Here is a 12,165-nt window from a genome sequence, read left to right on the forward strand (position 1 = left end):
ATAAGTTCCATGTAAATGTCCAATTTTATGTTTAAATTGCTTTTAATCTTCCTCTAGGAGATTAAGAGCCCGCAAGTTACATCTGCTTTATTAGGATGCTGTGAAAATCATGGGTAATTTCTTTAATTTGAGGCTCCTTACAAGGAGTTGATTTGCAGACACACAAGAGAGCCTATCATTAAATAACTGTTGCATTTTCTTCTTTTGGGGCAAGATTTCAGGCAAGCCATGGTATAAAGATGACCCTGTGGACAAGGTACCACCTCTCTTTTGCCATTCTCAACTAGGTCTGGTTATATCTTAAAATAGTTTAAATGCATGCTCTCCAGCTTCGATGTTTATTGAACATTCTATAATAGCATTAGCAATGACTTGGCTATGTTTGGAAGGAAATACATTGTATTTCACTGGTTCTACAACACTCTTTTAAATCAGAAAAGTTATATTACATTTAATTGACATGTTTTAGAATTAACAATTCTGAGAACCCAGGAAATATAGTCATTTGGGGATCCTGAGGCTTCCCTTTATTGTACATAGTTTCTTTTTAAGGGTAAAAGAGTAAAAAAGTGATAGTCATAGGCTTTTATTAGGTAACCACTAAATGTATGGGTTTTTTCCCCCCTGCAAGATCCATTAATTTTAGGATGTCTGGATCTTGATTCCATTCTGAGAAGGAAGCATTTAAGCCCTTAAGACTTGTATAGGGGCACTTCTGTGCAGAATACTTGTCTTGCAGAGAATGTGTGAAGGTAGTTATGGATTTATAGAATTTTTCCCAGTCAAAGCTAGTTAAAATGCATTAGCACCATTTGTGACAATTTTATACTGAGAAATGTGCTTTCAGGGGCTATTTGTAACCAATTTAGGCAACTTCATCTTCTTAGAGGCCACCATACATGTTTGGTTGTAAGATAAAAGAGAAGTGACCCATTTAGAGATTTGAATTCTTGGGATCTGGGATTCTTTAGTTGCTTTTCAGATGATAATAAATGTTACTAAAAGTACAATATTTGAGGGTCATCTTAATCAGAATCTTTTCAAGGGTGGATGCATTGTTCTCTCTTGCAATTAATTGCTTGAAAAGGAAACAATTATGCATAACAGTTATGGAGAAGAGAGGAGGACTAAATATTCCTTCAGTTCTGTGAAAGGGAGCTCGTGGGTGTCAGAGGAATGACAGGTGGTCTAGGAGTCCAGAGATGGCTTGTTGACCATGGGCACATCATTTCATCTCCTTAATTCTCAGTTTGTGTTTGGTTATTGTAAAGTTGGGTTATTGGGCTACATTATCGCTTGAGTCCTTCTAGCACCAAAATTCTGTTGAGTCGTAGGAAGTATCAGACTAGCTTGATATTTTCTAAGTACCCCTCAAGTCATACCAGCCTTGATTTTATAGTTAAGTAATAAGAACAAAATAGTTTTAAAGCCTTACTATTTTGTTAAATGCAGCACCAGGAGTATGGGATTGAGTTTTTAGAATATAAACTAAGCTGAATGAATAGGGTGTACTTTGAAGCTATTTATTCTAACAACTTCTAAAGGGAAGGAATTCACTTACTACTAATAAAAAATAACTCCTCAGTCTCCAGTTGAATACAAATTGGTAAGTAAACATTTTGATTTCTGGCTTTGTTACAGTGCAATCTTGTCAGTAAACACAGTGTTCCGACCTGTGCTGGAAAACTCATTTTATGCTCAGACACATGTAGTATTTCACAGTGCTGCTGCTTTTCTTGTCAAATTTGTTTTGAACAGGATCACTAAAGCTTTGTGAAACATCTTTTCATTAGGTATGTGTTGAAATAGAATCCAGTATATGAAGAAGAAACATTTAAGTGAAGGTACACACACACACACACACACACACACACACAATATATATATATCTCATTTTTTTAGAAAGTCAACACCAACCAATAGAAAATTATTTTTAATTGCACTAGAATCATAAACACTAGTACCCCCACATCCCAAGAGAATCAGAAATGGTGTTCATTGTTGATTTTCAGGACTGCGATGCATCTTCAGCACTAACATTGCAGCTCTTTCTAGGAAAAATAGGAAATAACACTTAGGTTAGGTTTACATTTTTCAAATGAACATGTGATATGCTCATGTGCAGGGTGCAGAGTATAACATCCCTGTTTATAATTTTCTTTATAACTGTTTAAAACTTTTTTATTGATACAGTTTAGAATGATTACGGATCGTCATTCAGTGACAAAGGGGCCTGTTCCAGGAAATCTTCCTGACCCAAAAGTCATTCTGATTACTACAAGGGACATTTGGTGTGGACAAAAGGAACCTCTTGGTTTTCCTGCCTGCAAAGAAGCTTGACTTGAAGCACAGGGTCTTCCAGACCAATGTAACCATGATAGGTTAGAAGATAATCCTACTTTTTGGTATGGAGACCCACATTCCGATTTGAAAGAAGGTTGAATAAGGGGTTTGTGTTCAAGACTGAAGGAAGCAGAGCTATTTTTGCAGTAAATGGGAATATGCACTTCTGAAATGTAAATTAAGATTAGGGCTGTGCTAGGAGTTTTATTTCGGACTCGGTTTTCCGTTTCCATAGCAGTCCCAATTTCTTACAGTATCTTCTTCATAAAAAAAAGTATGCTAATACATATCAGACCATATGGCCCAATTTGAGGTTCAGAAAATATGATTACTTTATTTATGGGTAAATAAATTAACCCCAAGGCATGAGTTGGGTGCTTTAAAGAACATAACATATATTTAATGAGCTGTGGCTCTAAGTAAAACTCTAACACCCCCTTTTAGACTGGTGGGTAATGCTAAGTGGGAATGGAATAGGAATGGATATATAAAGCAAACAATGTGCTAAGGAAGGTGTCTTGCTATTGTCTAGGAAAGGGTATTCTCACATTTACTGATCATGGTGTTGGTGACATACAGTTAATTTTTTTACCCATTTGCTGTTACTGGTAACTTGGAAGGAGGATTTGTATCCAGACTACCAGGAGTGAAATGATCTTGATAGTTGATCCACAGTCAACTTTTGCTTCCTGACCTGCAAATTATTTGCTGCATAGATTTCCACAACTGGTTTTTCACCCTAGTTTGGCTTTATTCAGGCTCAGAACTATGGTCTCTCATTAGACAACCAGTCTAGAAAATGCAACCTTATAAAAAGGAACCAATACAGTACAAAGAAACAACAAATACACTAAAACAAACAAGCCAAGCAAAACCTAATGGGGAAGCCAAGTCTGTTGTTCAATGTGCCACATTCATCCAAAGGAAATATGAGGGATTTAGGAGCAACTTTGGCATGGCTCCTCACCATTAGTAGAGATAACCAAGAAGTGACTGTTGTGGCGAATGATGTAAAGCCACAAATAAGTTACTGAAGGAATATACAAGTTAACATTTTCTGTGAAAATGATAGAAATACCAACTTTATCATTGGTCTTAATAGTAATTATTAGAAATAAATAATACATATGGAAAATATGCTTGTTTTTTTCCAGTTATTGGCAGTATATGGAAATGTACTTGAAAAAAAAATTTTTTTTAAGAATTCTGTAAACCAGGGATGTATATTTGGGGTCAGAGAGCATGAAGGCATATTTATTCAGAGCTTCTTAAGCTACTGGTTATTGAGGAGTCAGTCACATCTTCAATCAGTCAGAGCAGTTAAATAGCCCCTGTGGATATCAACGAAAGCTGTGCCAATGCTGAGCCAAAGAATTATATTTGTTTTAGAATAAGTAGATTAATAATTTCCATACATTTATGTCATATATTTCATAGTCTGCCTTTGTTCTGGCAAAAAATAGACAAGCAAAATGAATAGTCCACGGTATTGAAGGAGGCTTCTTGGAGTGTAGTGAAAGTATATAATGCCCATGTGTTAGGGAGAAATGATGAGACTTAAGGATTGAAAAGCCTTTCTTTGCACTCTAAATTGGCATTCTGTACCATATTGCCACAGTGTTATTAGGGCTAAGCTCTTTAACATCCGATGGTATAAAGAAATATGAAGTTTCTTTCCCAGGAAAGGTTTTTATGTTTTATGGAATATTGCAACATGTTTATTTTATTTTTCATGGACATTAATCCTGTTACATAAAGGTTGCATAGAGCATGGAAACTAGACTATCTGGCTCCATGGATCTATTTTGTGCTCTATAGAAATAGCCTTATTTGAAATCATTATCTTTCTGTATTTTTGTTGTAGCTGTTGTTTGTTATGACTTTCTTAATTCTCTTAGGTTTAATTCCAGCAGTAAAATGTCTAAGGTTATTGTTGGGTGTTTTTTTTTGTTTTTGTTTTTTGTTTTTTGTTGTTTGCTTTTTTGATGAATGTTCCAATATCGCTCAGCCACACATACGAAACTATAAAATAATTGGAAAATCCCATATATCTTGGAAATCAGGGCTGTATTTCTCAATTCTCTCAATAACAGGGGCTACGTTAGTTAACATGGAGGATGCATGCTATTCTATTTATAAGCTTAATTCACTCGTACCTGAATAGATTGATAGTTCCTATGGAGAACACTAATGGTGTTGATATCACCTGAGTGAGTCTTCTTTCTCCTCCAATTGGTAGGGATCATAATCCAAATGAGGCTTTCATTTGCTATCAGGCATGGTGGAAAATAATTAATAAGGCTCCCACTGGACTGAAATCTATCAAGAGGTAATGGAATCTCTAGGAAACATAGTATGATTTATGTTTACTTGTTTATTTGCCATTCCTTGTTGATGTCATTGTTGGTATTACTGTTGGGGGTGGATTTTAATTTTTTGGATGATTTAACTAATAGTAAAATGGCATTGAGAAGAAGCTAGACTCTATAAGTTCCACACTATCTTTTTTTTCTCACCTGAGGATATGTTTCTATTGATTTAAGAGAGAAGAAAGGGGAGAGAGAGTGGGAAAGAGACAGAGAGAGAGAGAGAGAGAGAGAGAGAGAGAGAGAGAGAAATTGATGTGAAAGAAAAACACTGATTGATTGCCTCCAGTATGTGATCAGGAATCAAACCACAATCTAGGTATGTGCCCTGACTGGTAACTGAACCTACAACCTTTTGGTGCATGAGACAACACTCCAAAACAACTAAGCTATCAAGCCAGGGCTCCAAACTATCTTATTAGCTTGAGTAGTATCTCTATTTCAATATTTTAAAAAAATTATTATGAGATTTGGAGATTGTTATCTATAGCTAGAGCCATTTATTTGGGGGACAATTTATCCCATAAATAATGATTCATTTATTCATGTTTTTTAAGAGAATAATGAAATCTCTCTCTCTCTTTTTGGTTTCTTTTTGTCCTGGATTTTCTACATTATATTTAAATTTGTGGATTATATTTAAATTGGTGGATACAAGTATTTTATCTTCCAGCACACCAAGTGAAAATCTTAGTTACCAATTGATTAGGGAATGAAAAGATTGCTTGATGATCTGTTTTGCCCCATTTGCTATTAATCAGCTTAGAAGCTGATTTTAGTATATTTGAAAACAGCATAGGGAAATGCATATATACCATACTAGTGGCCCAGTGCATGAAATTTGTGCACAATGAAAGGTTAATTAGAGGAAATATTTTAATATTGCTATTTGCCCTTTCTCTATAATAGAAGTGTCAGAGATGAAAGAAAATTTGTAAAATGTATAGGAAAATCTTCCTCCTGTCAGAGTCTGGGGTGCACCACAGGACCCAGAGTCCAGTCCCCACCCACCCACGTGCACCTCAAAATCATGTGAGACCCAGACCCGGCTGGTCCCCCCACATTGGGTTAGATCCAGACCTGGCCAGTCCCACCCTTGTCAAGCCCCGCCAGGCGGGGGGCAATGCCTCAGATCCCCCGGCCTGGCACCAAGAGGGGGGCACAGCCTCAGGTTCCCCATCAAGCCCCGCTGGGTGGGGGACATGGCCTGAGGTCCCCCGGCCCAGCACTGGGGTGGTGTGGGGAGGGGCACACCTCGAGGTCCCCTGACAAGCCCCGCTGGGCAGGGGTCACAGCCTCAGGTCCCCCAGCCCAGCGTCGGGGCAGGGGACACGGCCTGAGGTCCCCTGTCAAGCCCCACGGGAGTGGGGGGGGGCACAGCCTCAGGTCCCTGCTGATTGCTCATTAAGGCTCATTATGGGTACTCGGCCTCCACTGTGGGCACAGCCATCTTGTGTTACAGAATCCCTGCCTCCATTGTGGGTGCAGCCATTTTGTGGCAGAGTGAAGGTCAATTTGCATATTCTCCTCTTTGTCATATAGGATTAGAATCTTGTTGATAGAGAAGGAATATTAAGAATATATTTTCCTTCTGGGTTCCTAGAAGTATCCTCATAATTCTTGACCTCTTTTCTCCAGATCTGATCCAATGAATGTGAAGCTAGTAAACTGCATTTTTGCTGGAGTAACAACAGGATGTAAGGAGAAACAAAGCTAATTGAGGGATAGGGAGTAGGCAGGAGGTTGGCAAAGGTTGAGGAGTCATGCCTAAATGAAATCATTCATTTGATGGCGAAATTGGATCAGTCTAAAAACTACTTCATTTGATTATGCTATTAGTTTTTGTTAGTTCAGTGAGTCTGGGAAAGTACATTGATCACTTATTATTGGTACTAAAATCAGTAAGCATGTGTATAATATATATGGCCCAGTATCCTACTTCCCTTTGCTCTTAGTCTTTGAGAGCACTCATATACAAAACCGTTAAACTGTTGCTGAGGATTAAAGCTGCATGTTGTATTAAGGATAGATCTCACCTTTCCCTTCAGAGCAAGGGATTCTTTCACATCCTTCAAACATTATCAGTTGGCACCTCTATGCATCCTCTTCCCTTATTCTAGTGCGGTATTAAAACTTAGATGGAATTAAACAACCAATTGTAGCTCTGAGAGTGAATGTCACCAACACAAAGCTGAATGATGTGTTCATGTTGGTTATTGTCAGCATGCATTTCTTAGAGGAGTGGAGAAATCATGAAATCTGCGCAGCATAATTAGAACTCCTTGCTGCCTCCTTGCTGATTCAGCTGCTGCTGCTCATCCACAGAGTAGAGGTGTCATTTCACTACTAGAATCCACACACTTCACAGGCTTCAAGGCCGTGTGAGAAACAGTGGAGAAAGAAGGGTTAGATTAGATAGAACAGGGATGAAGCAACATACAGTATTTTAAGGTGTGAATCATCTTGTGACACCAGACTATTTTTACTCACTCAAGGGACTGATTTGATTCTTTGGATGGGAGAGGCTTTGTTTAGAAATTACCCTTTCCTTTTTGCTTGTCTGTGGTATCACTGTTGGAGATCAGTTGAGCTTGGGATAAGTCTTGCCATTGTTGCTAAAATAGGATGAAAATTATATGTTGGAAACATTTTTTTTTCCATTTCAGTTATGAAATGCTGTAGTTGTGTTATAGGGTTTGCAAGGGAGATTAGAAAGTCAGGTGACTTTTAAAATATTTTACTGCACCCCTGAAAGGATTTGGAAATGAAATACAAGTAGAAGATTCTAATATAAGTTCTGACCAAATATAAACTTGTTCAAAATAAAGTGTTCAAAGACCTCCTTTTTAGTTTCCATTTTTAACCTTTGCCTTCAGTTATTAAGCCTGTTGCTTTTTATTTTTAATTGCAGAGGTAGACTTGTAAAAGGCTTGGTACCCCCACCTCCCTTCACCCCCCTGCACTCCACTGACCTTTGCCTCATTCAATAAAAGCCCAGCTCAGGAAGGCTTCTGCCCGTCCAGGCTCACAGATTTCTCATGGAGAGCTTTTTGTGTGTATGTGATCCAGGTAGATGTTGTCCCATTTTTGAAATCAGGTCATGCCAGTGTGTACCCAGAAAGCTTCTACAGTCACCTGCAACGTGGCTCTATTCTGTTCTGTTGTCATGCTAGGTATTTCCTGCCTATTACTGAACGGCTGGGATTTTAGAAAACAGCTGGATGATTGGTTGCGTATTTCCCATTTTTCATCCAGATGCTTTATTACTGTGTCGAAACAACCCGTGTGGAGAGCTGGGAGGATAATAGCAAAAATCTTGCTTTGATGCAACTGTTGTTATTAGGAATTTAATCAAGAAAATGAAGGGCAAGCTGTTTTGACTATTGTTTGATTTACAAACATGTTGTTAGACACAGCATACTCATTTCCATTCCTAGACAAAGCAGTTGATTTACCAACTTTGAAAATGTGTCTTGCGATAGTCCTTAGGCTACCAAGCCATGCTTGGGCTGTTACATTTATTTGCTTAAGGGGCAATGTCTACACATGATGAGACATCCCCTGAGTTTTCCATTCACTGCTGGCTAGAGGAGCTGACAAGGCAGACAGGCTCCAGCCCTCTCACTCACCAGTCTATTTTTAGTTCGGTCCCTTTTGTAACTAACTTCAACCCAGACTAGAGGAGTTGAAATTCAAATACAGTGAAATGTTGTATTAGGACAATTCACAGGTTGATAGAATTGTTTGGTATTGCGAAAGGGACACATTTAATTTAGGTTCTGTTTGTTAGATCCTCACCAGGGCTAAAATTAGAATCAAAAGGGAGCATGGACTTCTTTTCCTTCACCCATTATTTTTTCAACAGATGTTTCTTAAGCTCATGCTAGGTTGACGGGGCTGTGCCTGTGTTTCTAATCTCTAAATGTGCGAACACTTCAGAGAATCACACTCCGTGTAGAAGGATTTTTTAGTTATGGAAAGATTCATCTTTCTAAATAGCAGATACTTGTTTATTATAATAATAATAATAAACCTTTCCTTTTTTTCCTCCCCAGAATCTACTAGTATATGTGTGGCTGGATCTAATTTCTCCTGGAAAAGTGAACTGCCAAGCTATCATGCTTTAATGATACTTTTAATACGTTTTAATCTGTGTTCTATAATGTGCTTCATTTTCTGAATAGCTTCTGTATAAACTGCATAACAAATGGGACCAAATTCAACATGACAATTCAGTTTTTTTAATGATTCTTGTATGAGCAATAACAATAATTAGTGCTTTCAAATAGTATGTGATTAAATTATAACAGAAAGAGGGAGGGAAGCAGATTTGACTGAAACTAATAAACACATTTGTGAAGTAGTAGACAATACTTCTATTTTTTATTCCAAAGTTGTTTTTTTACAGGACCAAGGTTCCTCTGCCAACAGAAAAACTTTTTTTTTTTTTTTTTAGAAACCCTTTTGTATCATTCTCCTTGGGAAAGGTTTAAGTACCATTGGTGATGCATCAACATTTTTTTTGACTTGAGTAAAGAACTGGGTTTCTTTCTTGGATAAATTTTAAAAGGATTGTTCTTTTGGCGGGACGTTCCTTCTTAGGCAAGCCAAATGAAATGGAATCATTATCTGGCTAAGTCAGGGCAGTTGAGGCAGAGGTTAGCGATCTTTCTGAGGTGCCTTCTATCTGTATCTGATCTCATAGGTGTTGGCTCAACTTCCATTTGCTTTCAAGATGATGTCTGTTTTCTTCCTCTTGGAGTTCTGGCTTTCATACCTGAAATACTGTTGTACTCACATTTTCAGCTCTCTTCAACCAGCTTTAACTTCTTAAGAACAACTCAGACTTCTATGAAAAGTATCCCAAGGACTGTTTGCTTTCCGAGTGTTTTGAAACATACATTAGAGCCTCTAGCTTTTAGTCTTCCTTCAAGCCAAACAACAATTATCTTTAATTGAAGTCCCTTCTATTTGAAGCCAAAACAGTTGGCGGAGTCAGTGAAGAAGCAAAAAAGCCAAACTGATTGTCTGGCATTGGGAAGCCATTGATTCAATTCTGCTTCATTTAAAGCCATTAGTTTCAAACATCCTGGATTCTCTTTAAATTGGGGGAGTTTTCAGTTGCTATCTATTCTGTCAGGGAAATACTTTTAATTGTAAAACCATTATTTTGTGGGATTTTTAAATGTTTTAGTTTAGCAAACTACTACTATTCCTGTGCCTTAGAAATGTGACATTTTGCATATTAAATGAAAATGAAACCGTTATTTATGTGATTTTCAAAAGCCAAGGTGATTTTTCTCTTCCCAATTTTTTAGTAAGGTATTTGAAAATCTTAAGAATGTATATTTTAACCTAAATTAGCAGATACATAGTCAATGTTTGAAGATTTTTAGGCAAGTAGCTGAATTACTCATTATTATAGTATGAAGGAGGAAATCGCTAACAATTTTTTTACACATTGGAAATTGGAGATGGAAGGAGGTGCCTCCTGTCTGTATTGATCAGATCCCATAGGTGTTGGCTCAGGTTTCCATTTGCTTTTTTATTTGCAGTTTCTGAAAGAGATTGAGGTGGATGGATGCCAAAACATTCTATGTGGCTCATTCAGAAGTCCTTTAATGGAAGCCAAGTGCATTTAAAATACATCAGATTGTTCTATTCTTAACTAGAGGATGTAATTTAGAAATGTGATATTATATTAAGTAGATTACATTTCTGAGATTAAAAAAAAATTCTATTATATAATATTACCTCTACTTAGGGCCTATTTTTTAAACATATTAAATAGCCTAACAGGCTGTGTGTGAATGTTCTCAGAATAGAGTTAGGCAATTTGAAAGTCTATCTCCCTGGAAAAGCAATATGTTTTCAGGAAAAAAGGTCTCTTTATGTAAACATTTGACCATAAATATATTACCCTAACTATTGTTAACTCTTATTTTAGATCTTTATTTTATAATTTTGCTCTAGGTCTCACTTTTTCTGGTATTGGATGGATGGGTTTTATGGCATTAAATAATCATGAATTATTTATTCCTGTCAGAATAAAACTTTTTCTTAAAAGTACTAATAATTTGTACAGATTGACCTTAGAGAATTAGCACACAAAAACAGACATTTCTCTTTTCATTGCTCGTGTAGAGCAATTTCTCAGTAATCATGTCTTTCTGCTTTTTAAAATTTCAAACTCACATTATTTAACTAAGTATTTATTGTAGCCTGGACATGCTATATATCAAAACCAACTGTTTGCCATGGAAAAGTAAACCTCTTAGTCATCATAGAATAATATTAAAAATACCCTGTAGTTAAACTCTCACCAGAAAGATGGTTTCATGGCATGTATTAAAGGTCAATATTACAGGCAGCTGGAAGGTCTTTAATGGAAAGTGCAGACAACTTAAGTAATTCAATTTCATTTTTGAAAAGTTCTGATTCTTGCCCTAAGTGGTTTGGCTCAGTGGATAGAGCATCGGCCTGCGGACTAACGGGTCCCAGGTTCGATTCCGGTCAAGGGCATGTACCTTGGTTGCGGGCACATCCCCAGTGGCGGGTGTACAGGAGGCAGCTGATCGATGTTTCTCTCTCATCGATGTTTCTAACTCTCTATCCCTCTCCCTTCCTCTGTGTAAAAAATCAATAAAATATATATTTTTAAAAAGTTCAGATTCTTGAACGTTGCCATACCTCCAATCTTTTAAATCACACCAGTTGCCAAACATTAATTATCAGTAAATGGTCAAATGAGAAATTGGGGATGAGATATAGGTTTTGCTATTAAATAAAATATTTTATATTTTTGTTTTGACACTGTGTTACCCCTATAAGCAAGTTCTATTTATGGGCAATTTTTAATTTTCTAACAGATAGCAAGAGCAAGAAGTTCCTAGTAAGATTAATCATGAATAAGTAAAATTTGCTTTTGTGTGTTGTGCTAATGACCATAATACAAACCTATTGTTTTATCATTTCTGTCCTTACTGAATTGCATCCAGCATGGCCAGTGGTGAACCTGAGGAGAGGCAGTGAAGGATTAAAGAAATCAGACAAGAGAATATAGTTGGGACCAGGTGGATCACTGTGCCTGGATGAGGAAACAGTGACCCTGCCTGTAAGCACGATCTTTATTTTATAGTCAGATCACACAAAGCAAAACAAGGGAAAGATGTTTACAATATTCCTATGAATTTCAAATCTGCTTCTTTCCTGTTGTTGCCATTCTCTGAACTCTGTCAAGCTTTGTTTAGGCAGCACTTGCTGCACCCCCCGCAGCCCACATCCCTTAGCTACTTAGGACTGCAGGGTCAGACTATAAGGTCAGGCTTATGACGATAGCCTTTTGGCTATAATTGTGTTGGGAGGGGTTTGCCCTCCAAGCTGGGACTTGTATGTGGCTTTGCCACAAGTCAGTCCAAGGCTTGATCCTGTCCAAACGCTGTAGCTGCTCTCCACA

The 12,165-nt window shown here is 37.4% G+C and overlaps 1 protein-coding gene across 1 annotated transcript in view; it reads left to right on the plus strand.

The window, feature by feature from the left end:
• The window catches only part of KCNA4 (potassium voltage-gated channel subfamily A member 4), a 273,003-nt gene that overhangs the window by 7,971 nt on the left and 252,867 nt on the right, over positions 1–12,165 (plus strand). The window lies entirely within an intron of this gene.

This window comes from Myotis yumanensis, unplaced genomic scaffold (assembly GCF_028538775.1).
Source record: "Myotis yumanensis isolate MYYU_CA2020_CCGP unplaced genomic scaffold, mMyoYum1.0.hap1 SCAF_10, whole genome shotgun sequence".
Taxonomy (NCBI): domain Eukaryota; kingdom Metazoa; phylum Chordata; class Mammalia; order Chiroptera; family Vespertilionidae; genus Myotis; species Myotis yumanensis.